Source organism: Nicotiana sylvestris, chromosome 5 (assembly GCF_000393655.2).
Source record: "Nicotiana sylvestris chromosome 5, ASM39365v2, whole genome shotgun sequence".
NCBI classification, from domain to species: Eukaryota; Viridiplantae; Streptophyta; class Magnoliopsida; order Solanales; family Solanaceae; genus Nicotiana; species Nicotiana sylvestris.
This window is the reverse complement of record NC_091061.1, coordinates 74362375-74380898: the sequence shown is the minus strand read 5'-3', so window position 1 is coordinate 74380898 and position 18524 is coordinate 74362375.

Sequence of the window (18524 nt, the reverse complement as noted above, 5' to 3'; positions counted from 1 at the left end):
ACCATTTTCCGAAGTATCTTCTTTATGTTTTTGTTGGCTGCTTCTACTGCTCCATTCGCCTTGGGCCGATATGGGGTAGAGTTACGATGTGTAATCTTAAACTGTTGACATACTTCCTTCATTAAGTTGCTGTTAAGATTAGCACCGTTATCTGTGATGATCACCTTCGGGATTCCGAATCGACATATGATATTTGAGTGGACAAAATCGACCACAGCTTTCTTGGTCACTGATTTGAATGTCTTGGCCTCAACCCATTTGGTAAAATAATCAATAGCTACCAGAATGAACCTGTGCCCATTGGATGCTGCCGGCTCAATTGGTCCAATCACATCCATGCCCCAGGCAACGAAGGGCCATGGTGCCGACATTGTGTGCAACTCGGATGGTGGAGAATGAATCAAATCTCCGTGTATTTGGCATTGATGACACTTGCGCACAAAACTGATACAATCTCGCTCCATGGTAAGCCAATAGTAACCGGCTCGGAGGATTTTCTTTGCCAACACATATCCACTCATGTGGGGTCCGCAAACTCCTGAATGTACTTCAGACATGACAGTTGTAGCTTGTCTGGCATCTATGCATCTTAATAATCCAAGATCTGGTGTTCTTTTATACAAAACTCCTCCGCTTAAGAAGAATCCATTTGCCAATCGCCTAATGGTCCTCTTTTGATCTCCTGTGGCTTGTGCGGGATATATCCCCATCCTGATATACTCCTTGATGTCGTGGAACCATGGTTCACCATCAAATTCTTCTTCAACCATATTGCAATAAGCGTGCTGATCGTGGACTTGAATATGTATTGGATCTACATAAGCTTTGTCCGGATGGTGCAACATTGATGCTAGGGTAGCCAATGCATCGGCAACCTCATTATGGATTCTTGGAATATGTTGGAATTCCACTGATTGAAACCGCTGACAAAGATCATGTAGACATTGTCGGTATGGTATGAGCTTCAAGTCTCGGGTTTCCCATTCTCCTTGAATTTGATGTACCAAAAGATCCGAATCTCCCATGACTAAGATTTCTCGGATACCCATGTCTGCGGCTAGCCTTAACCCCAAAATGCAAGCTTCATATTCAGCCATATTATTGGTGCAATAAAATCGCAATTGAGCCGTAACAGGATAGTGATGCCCTGTTTCAGAAATGATTACAACTCCTATCCCGACTCCTTTCATGTTAGCGGCTCCATCAAAGAAAAGTTTCCAGCCAGGCTTTTCAATTCGCTCCACCTCGTCGATATGCATTGTTTCTTCATCAGGAAAATAAGTTTTCAACGGCTCATATTCCTCATCGACCGGGTTTTCGGCTAAATGATCGGCCAGTGCTTGAGCCTTCATTGCAGTTCGAGTTACATAGATGATGTCGAATTCTGTGAGCAATATCTGCCACTTTGCAAGTCTTCCCGTTGGCATAGGCTTTTGAAAAATGTATTTTAATGGATCCAACCGAGAAATGAGGTAAGTAGTGTAGGATGACAAATAGTGTTTCAATTTTTGAGCTACCCATGTTAGGGCGCAACATGTCTTTTCCAGATGAGTATACTTAACCTCATAAGCTGTGAACTTCTTGCTAAGGTAGTAGATGGCCTGTTCTTTTCTGCCAGTGAGGTCATGTTGCCCCAATACACAACCAAATGAATTTTCCAAAACCGTCAAGTAAAGAATCAAAGGTCTTCCTGGCTCTGGCGGGACCAACACGGGTGGGTTTGACAAGTACCCTTTTATTTTATCGAACGCTTCTTGACACTCATCGGTCCATTTGACCGCAGCATCCTTTTTCAACAATTTGAAAATTGGCTCACAAGTTGTTGTGAGCTGAGCAATAAACCTGCTGATATAATTTAACCTTCCCAACAAACTCATTACTTCAGTTTTGTTCCTGGGAGGTGGCAATTCTTGGATGGCTTTGATTTTTGATGGGTCTAGCTCGATGCCTCGTCGACTGACTATGAATCCTAGCAACTTTCCAGATGGAACTCCAAATGCGCATTTGGCAGGGTTAAGCTTGAGGTTGTACCTGCGAAGTCTTAAGAAGAACTTCCTCAAATCCCCAACGTGGTTGGCCTGATGCTTTGATTTTATGATCACATCGTCCACGTATACCTCAATCTCCTTGTGTATCATATCATGAAACACTGTGGTCATTGCTCTCATATAGGTTGCTCCGGCGTTCTTTAAACCGAATGGCATTACCCGGTAGCAATAAGTTCCCCATGGTGTGATGAATGCCGTCTTTTCTGCATCTTCTTCATCCATTAGAATTTGATGATACCCGGCATAACAATCCACGAAAGACCCTATATCATGCTTGGCACAATTGTCGATCAAAATATGGATATTGGGTAATGGGAAATTATCCTTTGGACTTGCTTTGTTGAGATTGCGATAGTCGACGCATACTCTAATTTTGCCGTCTTTCTTTGGCACAGGAACGACATTAGCTAACCAAATAGGATATCGAGTGACTCGAATGACCTTTGCTTCCAATTGTTTGGTGATTTCTTCCTTAATTCTCACACTCATGTCGGGCTTGAATTTTCTCAACCTCTGCTTGACAGGAGGCACCGTTGGATCGGTGGGCAATTTGTGAACCACTAAATCAGTGCTCAGTCCCGGCATGTCATCATACGACCATGCAAAAACATCTTTGAATTCTATGAGTGCTTTAATTAACTCTTCTCGGATCTTTGGTTCGAGATGGACACTTATTTTAGTTTCTCGGATATTACTCGTGTCCCCTATATTGATGTCCTCGGTATCACTCAAGTTAGGTTTGATTTTTTCCTCAAAGTGAATTAACTCTTTACTAATCTCTTCAAAAACCTCATCTTCATCATATTCTGATTCATAATCACAATATATTTCTTGAATTATTACTTCGGAACCAGATTGATTTTTAAGACTGGGCTGAGGATTCCTCATGCATGCCATATCACTAGAGCCAGCGTAAAAAGAACTGTACATGAAAGAAGAAAAAGAAAAGAAAACTATCAGGAATGATAATAAAAAGGGAACTGCTTTTTATTGGATGATAAAAGATAACAAGGTTTTGCACACTTCAAACAAACTGTAAGATAAGCTTTGGGATTACAACCCTGAAGTAACCCAAACAAACTGAAAGAAAATCAAAATAAACTACCAAGACTCCTTTCGAATTGGGAGAGGAGTGGCTTTCCAATTACTGAGCTTTGTTTCTGGCCCAACGAATTGAACTTCTGCGTTGCTACACCCTTCTCCGCTTTCCAACATATTCACATCACTAAACAATTTCTCGAATCTTTCAATTAATTCCTCTTCAGGATTGACCTGGGATTTAGGAATTGTTGTTATCGGGCGATTTTTAGCACCGGTCTTGACAAAAGACTTTGATAGATGTGGGACTGGTTTTGGAAGAACCCATGCTTGGTGTTTCAACTTCCTGGCCTTTATTACGTCATTTACAGTGGGTGTGAACCCCAAACCGAATGTTCCCCAGTTCTCGGGGAGAGATACTGGTTGTATAATTCCTTGCAAAGATAAGCCCAGACCTTTGCCGGGTATAAAGCCATTCTTTAACATTTCATAAGCTACCATGACTGATGCAGAGGATATCTTTGGATTTGGAAGGTATTTCCCCTCTGGAATTTTCTCTATCGACACTGTGTCGGTCACTTGGTATACCCATGGTCCCTGGTCATTTTCTGTTCCCTCGACCGGTACAATGGTACTGCTGTGAGCATTTAAACTTTCTTCTCCATGCACGACTACTTCTTGATGATCCCATTCAAACTTGACAGCCTGATGTAGTGTTGACGGGACTGCTTTAGCAGCATGGATCCATGGTCGACCCAACAACAAGTTGTAAGAAACAGTTATGTCCAACACTTGGAATTCCATTGTGAATTCAACTGGCCCTATAGTTAGTTCCAACACTATGTCGCCACACGAATCTCTGCTTCCACCGTCAAACCCCCGTACGCAGATACTATTCTTCTGGATCCTTTCCTCTTTAATTTTTAATTTGCTTAAAGTGGAGAGAGGGCATATGTTTGCACTTGACCCATTGTCAACCAATACCCGGGTTACTACGGAGTTTTCACATTTCACGGTGAGGTAAAGAGCTCTGTTGTGCTCGGTACCTTCCACAGGTAATTCATCATCAGCAAATGTAATTCTGTTTGTCTCAAAGATTCTGTTGGCTATTTTTCCCAAATGATTTACAGAGATCTTTTCAGGAACATGAGCCTCATTCAGGATTTTCATCAAAGCCAGACGGTGCTCCTCTGAATGGATCAGTAATGACAACAATGAAATTTGAGCGGGGGTCTTCTTTAATTGATCCACAACAGAATAATCATGGAGTTTCATTTTTCTTAAAAACTCTTCCGCCTCTTCTTCCGTCACAGCTCTCTTTGTTGGGGTTGTATTATTTTTAGTTTTTCTTAACTCTTCGGGAGTAAAACATCTTCCCGAACGAGTCAAGCCTTGCACCTCACACACTTCTTTCTTAATTTCTTTTCCCTTGTACATTACAGTCACCCGTTCATAGTTCCATGGGATGGCTTTGTTGTTGATGACCGGCAACTGGATTACAGGTGCAATAATAACCCGATCTGTACGGGCTCCTTCCACGAATAAAATGGGTTTGTTAGCAACCCCTGGTACTATCACTTTTGGCCTTTCTTGTTTTGCGGCAACTTTGCTCGATGATCCCTCCTCGATTATCATAGATGGTCCATCACCATTTCTTGTTATGCTTAGACACCGGCTTCTCCTCCATTAACTGCTTATCTGGCTTGGTTTCATGAGACTTGATCATCATGACAGTTTGTGACGGCTTCTTTGTCTCCCCATCAGCTTGTATGATTTCTATCATATTAGCCTCTTGATGGGCTGGCATTGGATTTCTATTGATATTTGGAGCTTCGGGGGTTTGAACCTCGATTTTATTAGTATCAATCAGCTCTTGTATTGCATTTTTCAAATGCCAACATTTCTCCGTATCATGGCCTGGTGCACCGGAGCAATATTCACAGCTAATGGTGTAATCCAGATTCTTTGGAGGAGGATTGGGTAGCTTGGATTGTATTGGTCTCAGCATGTCTAGCTGTCTCAGCCTGTGGAACAGACTAGTGTAAGACTCTCCCAATGGAGTGTAAGTTTTCTTTTTCTGTTCCCTTTCTCCCCTGAATGCTGGCCTAGGCCTGAAACCTGGTCCGGGATAGGCTCGTGGGTAAGTATTTGGTGTGACAGGAGCACGCCAATTGATGTGAACAGGTGGCTGATTGTATGCTTGAGCATGGTTAATGGAAAAATGAGGCTCTGAAGGGTGATAGTAGTGTTGGGATGAATCATGGTGGTAAGCTGATTGGCAAGGTTGTTGTTGATTATAGTAAAGCGGTGAACCTCTGGGTCCCGGCCAAATTCCTGAATCAACTACTGCTGCTTCCTCCCTCTTCTTTCTTCCGATTCCTCCTACCCCGCCTTGAATAGCTTGAGTAGTTGCCTTAATTGCTGAATAGCTCATGATTTTATTTGTCTTGAGGCCTTCTTCCACCATACCTCCCATCTTCACTACTTCGTTGAATGATTTCCCAACCGCTGAAACCAAATGGGCATAGTAAGTCGGTTCCAAGGCTTGGAGGAAGTAGTCTACCATTTCGCTCTCCTTCATAGGAGGATCCACTCTTGCTGCCTGTTCTCTCCACCGAAAACCATACTCTCTGAAACTTTCATTGTGTTTCTTCTCAAATTTTGTCAAAGATAATCGATCTGGGATGATTTCCAGATTGTATTGGAAATGGTATGCGAATGCCTGTGCCAGGTCATCCCAGGTGTACCATCTCCCATGGTCCTGGCGTGTATACCACTCCAAAGCTGATCCGCTTAAACTTTGACTGAAGTAAGCCATCAATAATTCATCCTTTCCCCCAGCTCCTCGCATCTTGCTACAGAAACCCCTTAAGTGGGCTACTGGGTCGCCGTGCCCGCTGTATAGGTCAAATTTGGGCATCTTGAAGCCAACTGGCAATTGTACATTGGGGAATAAGCATAAATCTTTGTATGCTACACTGACTTGCCCACCTAATCCCCGCATGTCTCGGAACGATTGTTCTAGACTTTTGACCTTCCTGAACATCTCTTCTTGTTCAACATTTTTGGCTGGCTTGTCAATTTCGGTTGGGAGATCAAACCGAGGAGCAGTTGAATTGATTTCGGAGGCTTTGAAGGTGGGCTCCGGGGGGTAATATTGGTTGTCTTGGGCCTGGAATGTAGGCTCACTAGGAGATTTGTGAAATGTAGCAGGGGGAGGTGCTACGAAAACAGGAGTCATAGGTGGAGGAAAATATGGAACTGGTTTCGGAGGTGGAGACTGCGGTGTCTGAGAGGTGGTGCCTCGGTAGTGCTGGTAAATGGGGAAATTTGGGGATAATTCAGTGGTAATATTATCCTGAGTTTGGGTCATTGATGGAGCAGGGTTATTTGGGTAAGATGGGGGTAACTGTCCTGTAGACCAGGCTTGGTACATCTCAGCCATTTGCTGCTTGAGTTTAAACATCTCTTCTTTCATTTTCCCGACATCCATCTCCTCTAGCTCCATACCTGTGTCAACATCTGGGATAGACATACTTTCGGGTATTGGTCCTTTTGATCTTGTGTGATAGTGATAATATGCCAGTATACTCTTTAGAGAAACTAACTGCTTGAATTCTGAAAATGAACAAACTTGTTAGTTTTGAGAGTTTAACACATATATAATCACACGTTGAGATGCAATGCTCCTAGACAAATAATCCCTTTCTATTATGCATTTGCTCGGCTGCTTGTGTCGTCCCAGCTTTCTTGAAATTTTTATTGTTATTCACTTTTATTTATTATATATATCTTTCATCGTGGTGGTTGAATCTTAGAGATTGCCTACGTATCGTGCCCTTACATGAATCAGACCTTGCGTAGTTCGGACTAAAGGCAATCACTTTTATTCATTACACAAAGATGGAATTACATTTGAAAACTTTAAGAAAATGGCTTGAAACACACACACTTAAATCAAAATAAAAGATACAATTCTTAACATCTCACAACGTGCCCCACTTTCCACTTGTGTTGTATATTATTAGACTATTTGTTCAATATGGAGCTTGACCTGGATGTCCTCCCAGCGTACGATACATCCTTTCCAATTCCAATGCTAGATGACGGGCAAAAGTGGGTGCATGTTCTGTAAACCTTTCATAGTCCATTCCCTGACAGTTTACATAACTCTGAGAAGTGTAGACCGCCAGGTCGTGGATTTGTGCCCTGAAATCTTGGAGACGTTGGTCTTGGTTCTGCAATTGCTGCTGACGAGTGGTGGCTATATCTCTGACACGATTTTCCTGATCTAGAGCTGATTCTAATAGAGCTCGGAGTCTGGCCTGTTCTAATCTTGCTTGCGCTCTTTCCCTGTCGAGGTCTGCTTGTTGATGTTCTCTGTTGCATCTTCTCGCCTCTTCTAGTTGTGCACGAAGCCGGTCTTCTGATTGCATCCAATAGTCTTTTTCCTTCTTGAATTGTGCCTTGTCTTTTTCGGATTGCCTATCTTGGCGTTCTTTGTTAGATCTGGCTTCCTCGTTTAATTGTTGGATCCTTTCTTTTGCTTTGCTCAATGCCCTTTCGTTTTCCGCAAGAATGGAATCATAATCTTGCATTTTTTCAAAGAGATTGGCGATGGTTTTTTGATCCTTCCAGCTCCTCTTTGGCGTTTCAGAAACTCTTTTCATTTTTTGGAATCGAGCATGAAGATTTTCATTCTCACAAGCTAGACTTTTCTTCTCGCCTTCGGCTTCTTGTGCTTGCAAATCTTTCTCCAAACTGAGGCTTCTCAGATTTTCTTTTAGGGCATGGATAGTTGCTTTGTACCCTTTTTCTTTTTCTCCCCAGATCAACCGCTCTTGGATTTTATCATTGAAGTTTTGAACATGGGGTCTTTTTGTTGGCCTTCTAAGCTCAGGTTCTGGTACATCATCCACGCGAGACCGTTTTTCGAACCACCTTGCATATCCAGGATTTATCTCACCCTTTGTAGTGTCTAGGACTTGAGTATCACTTTTCAAGTATCGGCACCCATTCCACATCTGCTGAAGTAGAGCCTCGGGAATAGTGGCTTCTGGGTGTAATTCGATTACTTGCATACTCAAATCTTCATCATCAGGAACTATTTGATATCTCCCTAGTTGCCTTAGGACTCTTAGTGGCGCATATGGCTGAATGCTTCTCAATCCCAATAGTAGTAGATAACTATTTGAGGTTGACATGTGTATTACTTCCCTCATCGGGAGCCATCCCAGAGTCCAGTCAATTTGATTTGCCGTTAAAGCCTTTAGATGAGATACCCATGCTTCTATTCCTTCTGGAGCCTGATAATTTTTTGTTCTTTCCTCATAGCTCTCGATGCAATTATCATTGTTTGACCCATACTGTATGATCTTGGGCTGTTGTTGGAGATGCTCCATCACCCACATTTGCAACAAAATTTTGCATCCTTCGAAGACCTTTGCTCCTGATTTACATAAAGTCAAAGCCCGATAAATGTCTGATAGAATGATGGGGACAAAGGTGTGATTTTCTTTGGTGGTGAGGATTTGCACAATTTTTGCGGTGCGAATATCAATTGTTCGCTCTTTGTTTGGAAAGACCATGACTCCTAGAAAAGCCACCATGAAAGCAAAGCGACGGTGAATCTGCCAAGTGTCTTTGTTTTGCTTATTGGTAAGGCCTTTCTCATGAATTTCGAACCCATCTGACTTTCCGAACCTTGAATACAAAAAGTTGAAGGAACAACATCCATTGATGACATTGCTTTTCCTGATTTGACTGCTGATGTTCAGAAGACCGAAGAATCGATGTACCGAAGGAGCCTTTGTGAATATCAAGCTTTGATTTCTTAGACTTCCGTCAAAACCAGCATATCCAGCTATCTCCTCTAATGTAGGAGTAAGCTCGAAGTCAGAGAAACGAAAGACATTGTGAACAGGGTCCCAAAAAGTTACTAACGCCGCAATCAGATCATCACGGGGTTTAACTTTCATAATGTCCGTGAGATTTCCCAAATGCTTGACGACCCATTTTTGACCATCTTCGCCTAAATCATACCACCACATTTGAAGTTGAAATAGAAATTCTTCTGTACTCGTGGACGAGGGGCTTTGTGTGGTGCTCATTTTGTATCTGAAATTTAATTTTAATAAAGTCAAAAATTCATTTTGAAAATTTATACTAAAAAAATCATTTTCGAAATTTTTTATTTATTAAATACCTTTATTTCAAAATTTAAAACTATTTTTTCTTTTTTTTTGAATTTTTTTTTTAAAAAAACAACCCATTTTATTCCTCTCTTCTCATCATGATTTCATTTAAGCTGGTCAACAAGCATGTTCGAGGCAAATGAATGCACAAGTAGCAAGTAGGATGCATCAGGATGGTCTTTTTGTTTCGGGTTCACCTGTCCTAGACAGACCCAACCCCTGTGTTGAGTCTCCAAGGCCAAATGTATATGATGCAAATAGACGTTCCTACTAGGGATCCGGTACATGGCTGAGTTATTCTAAGTGTAAAACCTTAGGTTGATTGTTCTAAACCTGGCTTACCCAAACGGACAGTTTGAGCCGAAGCGGGGGCAACGTACCGGGAGCACGAAAGTCTGCCCGGCCTAGTTACTTGTCCCAACTCCGTCTTATTTGGTATGACTTTAACAGAAAGGTGGGTCACGCGCACGTGTACACCATAAATTCAGAAGACTCAGAAAGAAGGGGGTTTCGTAGCAGTTGTATATATTCATAATTCAAATAATATTAAAGCGGTAAAAAAAACATTTAGCATATTAGCATATAAACAGTTGAAAATCATATAGTAAATAAAGCCAATAAACACAGATATTTTAAACTCGAATTCTTTAAACCCTGAACCAATGGTTCTGGGTTACAGTAACAGCAAATCCCCAGCAGAGTCGCCAGAGCTGTCGCACCTCCTTTTTACCGCACCCGCGGGGCGCGTGGGGAGTTTTCTCCAATTGAAGGACAGTCGAAACAGGATTTTATTTAATTATTTCAGAGTCGCCACCTGGGAATTTTAAGGCGTCCCAAGTCACCGATTTAAATCCCTGAATCGAGGAGAATATGACTCTGTTTATTATTCTGCGAACCACAAATCCTGAGTAAGGAATTCTGTTAATCCGGAAGAAGGTGTTAGGCATTTCCGAATTCCGTGGTTCTAGCACGGTCGCTCAATTGTTTTTATTATTGGCTTATCTTGATTTTTAAATATATATTGCAGGATTTTGTCACCGCTTCTGTTTATTGTTTATGACGAATTACGCGTACGTATATTCGTATTATATACCTTTTATAATTACAGAGGATCGTGCCACGCATACGTGTACACAATAAAATTGTTATGTTTTTATTTAAAAAACATATGTTCGAAATTTAAAATAAAATCAGGAACATCATCACCCTTGTATTTAGACAATGAACTGCACATCTAGGGTTATATGAAATTATTTTAACATCCTTGGAAAAATCTTTTTCTTAAATATTCGCTCGAAATTGCGCTTACGCATAATCCGAATTTTCTTTTAAAAATATAGTCAGGGTACGCGAACGCATCCCTAATTGCGCAAAATTTTTGTAATAATATTATGGATTTTCCACAAATTTTTTTATTATATCTACACATTTTATATGAAATTCCTGAAAAATTCACATTTTAGGGGATGTCTTTAAATTCTTAAAAGAATTCACAATTTATTAAGTATTGCCCGTTGACTATAATTTCCGAGTATTAATTATGTTCATCCCAAGACTATTCAAATTCAAAGTAAAATAAGAACATGATTAATACTATCCTTCACAAATACAACATATACATATACCAAAGGATGAATGCCATATGAAACTCACAAAAATAATTTATGAAGGGAAGAAGTATTTTTGAACAATTTTTATTTATTTTAATTAATGCAAATTCTACTTTTATTTACCATTGATATAAAGTGTTGTGATTTGTTCTTATACATATCACCTCATTCTCACATGCTTGTTTTTGATCCAGAATTATAATTGCTCCGTTTATTTATAACGATAAATAATCAAATTGATGAGAATAGAGTTATTATGCAAATTGATTCAATTCGAATTGTATTACATACAACATAGTTGTACGCCTAAACATTCATAATATTCTTAACATCATGACGAGCTATACCAACTTACTTTACTCATATGATTATACCTGTCATCATACCATATAATAACTTATACTAATCTAAACAAAATCATATTTGTTACAAGATATACTACTAATGTAACTTCTTAATATTTTCATTCTACTTTACATTTAGCTAATGGTATTATGGGATGTAATCAATGGCCCATTTTTATGCCTTGCTCCCTGTTTTGACAATTCACATATACCTATACCCATGAGATTTCGGAATGACTAACATTATTACAAAGCTTTATATGAATTTCAAAATAAGACAATTAACTCATAGCTATCAAATTGAATTCACTACTAGTTAACTAACATGAAACAAAAAAATGAAATTTAAACTAATGAACTTGGACAATTGGAAACAGAATTGCAATTCAGGCTTCATGGATTTGTCATGTTGAATCTCTTTTCAACATAAAATTCAAAAGATAAGTACCTGGAAATGAAGGTAGAAGAAGTAAATTTCAGCAGTAACAACAGTACCAAAATACTGGCAGAATATCAGTATTTCCACAGATTTGAGCAATAACAAGACCCGAGAAACCTAGATTCACAAGAGTAAAGCTTCTTAAAGAACTTCAGATTTTAAAACCAAATAGTATCAGTACACAGACCCGGACAGATTCCAAAAAGAACAACAAAGGTTCAGATTTTTTTTTTCTTTTCTATTTTTTCTGTTTCAGCTTCACCGTGTGTGTGTGTGCGCGAATACTTTCTTTTCTATTTCTTTTTCTAAAAGAGCTCCTAAATCAGATTTCTTCTCCTTTCAAAATCAGATTTTTCTTCTTAAAATCTTTCTGTTTTAAAATCTGCCTCTTATCAGATTTTTTCTCTTTCAAAAATGTCTCTCCAGCTCTCTTTGAAAACTGATCTCTCTTTCAAAATCTCTCTGAAAACTCCTCAAAACTCTTCCTTCAAATCAGTCCCAATCCCCTCTATCTTATACAGGTCTGTCTGGACCCCTTTTATCTTTTAAAAAACAGAAAATTTCCATTAAAAATCTGTTTTTCCACTTTAAATCCCATTAAGCTAACTTTTCCCTGATTTTCAGCAATCCATTACCCTTTGTTTCCCATTACCCCATTAAATTAAAAGCCACTAACACTCCACTATCAGCACACTACTATCCTCACTGTTTCATTACCAGTAGTACCCCTGAAAGCTTACTGTTATTACTGCCCTCAAGGAAATCAGAATCTGATACAAAAATAGATTTTAAAATTTGTTCAAAATCGATTATCCTTCTGAATTAAACAGCTATAACCAATCCTATCAAGTTCTGGACTGAATCTTGACTGAGAATGCACTTTTCTAACACAATGGTATCTAACCAACATTTGTGAAATTGAAATTAAACCTAATATCACAACAAATTATACTGAATTCAACATAGCAAGTCAAACTGAATTTCAGCATTGAACTAAGATCAAACATACACAGGAGTATTGTCAATATACTGACAATGCCCTGTTTAGAAAACAACATATACAGCATACATTTGAATTCATTGATTCGCAAACAAACATGATTTAATTGACGAGTATTAATCAGTTTACTATTTACAACATTTGTCCATAATCAGTCTAAAAAAAACAGACTGTTTCAATCAACATTATTATAAATGAGAATTCACAATATAACTAATCGACGAACTTAATCGAGTTGATTAGTTACATTGTGAATAATCACAACCAACAGAAACAGTTTCATATTCTGATCATATAGACGAGTATGATACAGTATAACAACAAAAGATGGGAAAATTACAGACTAATGAAACAAACATAAAATACACGTAAAATACACAAAAGAAAAATAGAAAAAATACCTCTGAATCTTCAAATTTATTCAGGCACAGACTCAACTTGAATTCGGACATTTTTTAGGCTGAGCAGACTTTATTCGAAGTATTCTCAGTTGAGAATACCTCGATTAAAGTCTATTAGACCTCAATCCTTCACTCGAATCAGAAAAATTCCAAGATTGGAAAATTTTTAGGGTTTCAGGTTCTTGGATCTTAAATCCGAACATTTCCGGGCTGATTCGAAGGGAACCAAAGATGACACAAGGGTGAGGGGAGCCTAGGGGTCATTTTAGAACAAGTCTGAGTTTGTTCTTGTTTGGTCCGAATCTTCAAAAGAAGATTCGAGAAGCTCGAAAGTGATTCGAGCCAAACAAGCAACAGATCCATACCTAGGGTGGTTAGGGGAAGCTATGGTGTTATTTTGGAAGCCATTGGAAAGGTTGGAGTTTTCAGACCCACCTTCGATTTAGTATTCGAAGAGTTGGGGTCTGATTCGAAGAAAACTAAGGTTAGATCTGTGTAGAGGATGTTCAGGGGATTCTAGGGTGTTATTTTGGTGACTGGCGGCGTTGATGCCCCCGGGTTTCAGGCGGTGGGATTCTAGGGCGGCTAGGGTTATGAGTGGGGGTTTGGGGACGATGATGAACAGTGAGAGGAGGGGGGGGGTGTTCAGTTCGGGGCCGGGGTAGGGGCTTGGGACTTATATAGGGGTGGGGTGGATTGATATTGTCCGTTGGATTAGGCAGGATGGACGACTGAGATCTATTCACTTAACCAAACGATGTCGTTTGGTTTAAGTTAGGGGGACGGGTTGAACCGAGTATTAGATCGGGTAAGGGTCTCGGGTTAGGGTGATGAAATCTTGGCCGTTGGATGGACTTAATCCAACGGCCCTTGATGAAGGATGATGAAACGTCGTCGTTTGACGTAGCCGAATTGGATCGGACAGGCTTGTTTGGATTGGGCTGTGGGGGAGTTAATTTGATTTGGGCCTGGATTTTAATCCAGGTCCAATTTTGTATATATATATATATATTTTTTTATATATATTTTCTAATTTAAATTTCTAATTTTAATTATAAAACAATTTTAACTTCACAAAAATATATTAATTACTCTATAACAATTATTTAACACATAGACAAAACATCAATCACACAATGGAATATTTAAAATAGAACTATTGCATATTTTTTGTGATTTTATTTAAATTATCTTTTAAATACATGATTAAATCCTATATGCATGCAACATGTATTTTATTTTAATTTTCAATTTATTATGACAAAGTAAACATTTACGGACATAACACAAATATTTAACACCACGCAAATTCAAGAATTACACAGTAAAAGAAATTTATTTTATTTTTTGATTTATTTTGGAGTAGTTTTCGTAAGGCAAAAATCACGTGCTCACAGCTGCCCCTCTTTGTGCGGAAACTCGAAGAGTTTTCGTGCAAAGATAAAGTGAGCAGTTTTGTCCTAGGAAATCTACAAGCCGTGTCTAGTAGAGTCTTGTTTATGGGTGTGTCGTGAACCACACATATAAGCAGGAGGCTACATGGCATTTAAGACTGTCACTCTTTCTTCTTACTCTAGATCGTGTGGTAGAGCTCACTTATAAGAATTCAAGTCCTGAACTTCTATTTTTATTCGTAATAAGACAATGCCTACATTCAGAAAGATTATCGATAAGACATATAGTTGTGGAAGTGTTGAATTAGAGGAACTCGATTTTGTATCATGCTTATGATAAGTAAATGTGAGATCTTCAGCAGATCATGTGCGTACTGAAAGGTGTAAGCCTCTTGATAAGAAACCTTAAGGCAAGAATGCCTATCCACCTTTATGATGAAAGAAAATGAGAGATTAAAAAGATAAATACAAGTTTCAATGAGCAAAAGAAGCAAGATAAAGAATAGTACGAGGCGTCCAGTTAACAAAGGATAACAGTGTTTATAATTCAGGCAGAGGCACATAAGCTTTTTGAGTTATATTCAATAGTAACGGAGGTATATACAATTGGTCGCACCCATTACAGATATGCCCTATGGGGGTTAATAGAAGTAGTATAGAAGATATGATGGATGAATTGTTTGTGACAGTTGACATTTCCAAAGGATATTGCAAATGTGCTAATAGATCTCCTTGTGAGACACTCAGATGGTACACTTTAAAATAGTGTAGCCAGAAATAAGTACTACAAAGACATGCACTATAAACCTTAAAGGGATACATATTACCTTAGTGAGCTCGCGTCCCTAGTAAAACGAGAACGTTAAGCAACTTGAAGAGTCACTAGAGGGAGAAAAGGGAAGCTAAAAGCAAAAGAATGTTTTGTTCGAGTTTTTAAAATAAAGTGATAGGCATAAATGTTGGCGGGAAATAAGAAAAGAGTTAATGAAACATTATGAGTAAGATGTGGTACATGGATGACAATGGTAGATGAAAAGATGACAATGTTACAAAATCTATAGTTAAGTGAAGGAAGAGACGAGGGGTGACAGGTCTTAGGACAACAAAAGAGTATAGGCCATACAGTCATGTCCTCATTTCGAGAAATAAGTCCACAACTCTAGTGCGATTACCAAGAGGAAAAGTTAGACCCCAGAGTAACAAGAAATCAGTATGGGCTGGTGAATAAGATAAACTAAATATGAATTAGGGACAGAGAGATTTGGTAATAGTCAGCATCATGAGAATTTCAGATCACATTCTGGAAATAATAGGACGGACAGCAGAAGAGGGTTCATGAGAAATTCAGAGAATGGTCATTCAGGAAGAAGCTTCCCTAAAGCAAGTAATGTTAACAAAGTTAAGCTTAAGGGACCGTATGTACAATTTACATTAAGTGTCACCCTCGCGAGTAAAAGGATTTGTAATCCTTGGTATAGAAGGATTGCCGCAAGGCGAGTAATTATCATTGATATTTATAAACGACGCCAAAGATGAAGAGGTAAAATAACTATAGGTAGATCCTCGTGGCTTCAGCTCTTGGTACACCCCTAAAGGGGGGAATATTAAGTGACATGGCATTAAGTCAGAATTAAGTGGTTCTAGTTAATATGGAATGGTAAAGGAAGAATGTGATAAATGAAAGAGGAATGAGAAGACACTTATCCAAATCTTACAGATACGCTACGATTCAAGAATATTGTGCAAGCACAACGTCAAGGAGAGGAAGTAAAGGTCCCAGCCCGAGCTGTTATTAATAAATAAGGAGCCAGTGCGAAACGTAAGTTAAAACAAAGTAAATAACCCAAGAAAGATTACGAGGAATATTGATATGAGAATTGGCCAACGAATAGTTAGTAATTGGTTAGGAAGATCTCAATTATGGCTAAACAGGGGGTTACAGACGAGTCATCAGATTGTGTAAGATAATCATAGTAGAACCCAACATGGAGAATTCAGCCTCGAAGAATATCATTATAATACTTGAGGTATATTCAAACAAGAGTCGGGGTAGTTAAAGGTACCGCATGAGTGTTACAGGGATAAAAGAAAGTGCCACTGGGAAGGCAATCAAAATACCAGTTCAGAAGCAACCATACAAGCACAAGGGCATGGAAGTAAGCAACTACAGATGATTATAAGCAAGTAAGGACATCAAAAAGGTCCGTAATAAGCTCACAACTTTATGATAGTCAATGGTTCTCCCTAAGTACTACAACAAAGGACTAGCTGAGGAGATATGAAAGAAGGCTTCAACCTAAGCACAACGACCTAAAGAGGAAATGGTCATGTAACAACAATCTCGCAACAATATTGTAAGCATTTCAAAGGAGAGTGGCACCTACCGTGACCAATGAACGGGAAGTAAGAATTAAAAGTAATATTCGAGATCATATGAGTTGTATAAAAATTCTGGCAAGTGTGGGCACTAAGATAAGCTAAGTATGGACGCAACGAGGGGGCAGAAAGACCAGGAAAAGTAATAGCTTATGTTGAAAGAAAGCTAAGATGGAACGAAAGAATTATTTGATCAATGATCCAGAGTTAGTACCTTATGGATACACTCAAGATTTTGGAGCATTATCCAGGCAGCATATTTGTTGATAATCATTTAGCCATAGAAGACTCCGGTATAAGTTAAAAGAAAGAATTAAGCCCAGGGCATAGACAAAGGATTAAATTGTTAGAAGATTGTATCATGGATATTCCATAACGCCCATGAAATGCTAAGGTAATAACTGATACCATGAGCCACAGATCGGAAGATAGCTTAAACCTACGTAAAGGCTGATCAGAAGGAAGAGGAAACAAAAGAATTACATCACCTAAGTAAATCAAGAGTCTGATTATTGGACCTAGAAAATTATAGAAGTTGTGCTGGAGAACATGACAGAATCACTCTTAATATCAGATGTTCAAGAGAAATAACACAACAACCATAATCTATAATGGCTCTACAAGAAAGCCAGTTAGAAGAAGTAACAGCCTCATACGAAGTCAGTACGAAGATCCCACCGGATTGTGTATGTACCAGAGATGCAAGTATTATAATAGAAATTCAAGTTATGGACAAGAATTACACCTAGGTGGAAGGGAGGTCACGAAAGAGATAGAAGATACGATACGAGATTTTATGGTAAGTAAGGTAAAGATGAACAACATACGAGATACCTAAAGGCAGAATATCGTGAATAGTCCATACTTCGGATAGAAGGCTATAAGCACAGGAATCCAATAACCAGGAATGATAGCGGCGTCGTCAGCGGCATGTCTTCCAGCCTATGGTTTCTAAGTACTGAGAGATCTAGTTAAGAGAATAAAGAAAACTTGGAGACGATGTGATGTCTCGCTTGAAATTCCAGAATAACATAAGGAAATCTAAGGTGCAAGCAAGTTGAAGGAAAGTTTATATATGAATATGTATAGGTCACAAGCTAAAGTATGGTAGAACGACAAAGTTTTAAGAAAACATGAGTAAGGATGAGGAAACACAAGTGAAAGGTGATGAGAATGGTTAAGTCCTCAAGATTAAGTCTATGAAAACAAGAGAGATAATGGTTTCTCTAAGTTATTGAAAGTTCAGTATAGCCTTAATGAACTCAAAGGAGTCTAAGATTAATCACATTTAGAAAAAATGAAATGCTGACCTAGTAATAAAATGAGGGTATAATTGTGACAGATAAAGGATGACGTTTGGGCCTTCGTTTGAATAATGATTTGAAGAAAAAAAGAAAATAGAAGAAGAGAAGGAGAAAAGATTTCGCTGGAGGCAAGAAATTAGGATACCCCCATAAGGTGAATCACATTGAGACACTATGAAATACAATTATGGGAATTACTTTGAATATTCCTCAATACAACGTAAGCCCTAGCGGTGGTGTATTACGTACAAAGTTTTAAGTCTTAAAGTAAAGGATTATAAATCAACATTGAGGCGAATCAACAATGGTTAAATATAAGTTATAAAGTATGACATGAGATTAGGCCATGATTCTTAAGACGAACGGTAATGAAGGG